The following is a 616-nucleotide window of genomic DNA, read 5'->3' on the forward strand; positions in this document are numbered from 1 at the left end:
TAAAGCAAGCTAACATACAACACAGACCTTTAAGAAAAAATTTAGAAGCATCATTCAAATGCAAGGTATTATTAATCTCAGGAAATACTGTAAATTGGGTAGTAAAAAGGACCAGTTTCTAGGTGGTTCTCCCAGGAAGCAAAACAAACCCTTAGTCTATTTGGCTTCCTGTTTCTGTATCTCCCAACAACTGCAAAAGCAGATGTATATGAAAATTTCTCTGTTGTTTTCCTTAGCTTATCTGTACTTTGCAGTTCATGTGGATTACATAAGTTTTTTTTTTTTTTACCTTTTTTATTGTTATGTTGTATTCATTTAACAAATACTAATTGAGTACCTTTATACCATTTACCTGTGGGCACTGCACTAGGTGTTTTGGACACATCCATTAAAAAACAAAAACAAAAACAAAGATCCAGGCGCCCCGGTGGCTCAGTCAGTTAAGCGTCTGCCTTGGGCTCAGGTCATGATCCCACATCAGGCACTCTGCTCAGTGGGGAGTCTGCTTCTCCCTCTGCCCCTCTCATGCTCTTTCTCTCTCCCTCGCTGTCTCACTCTCTCTATCAAATAAATAAATAAATAAATAAATAAATAAATAAATAAATAAATAAATAAA

Source organism: Mirounga leonina, unplaced genomic scaffold (assembly GCF_011800145.1).
Source record: "Mirounga leonina isolate KUSES-001 unplaced genomic scaffold, KU_Mleo_1.0 Mir_168, whole genome shotgun sequence".
NCBI classification, from domain to species: Eukaryota; Metazoa; Chordata; class Mammalia; order Carnivora; family Phocidae; genus Mirounga; species Mirounga leonina.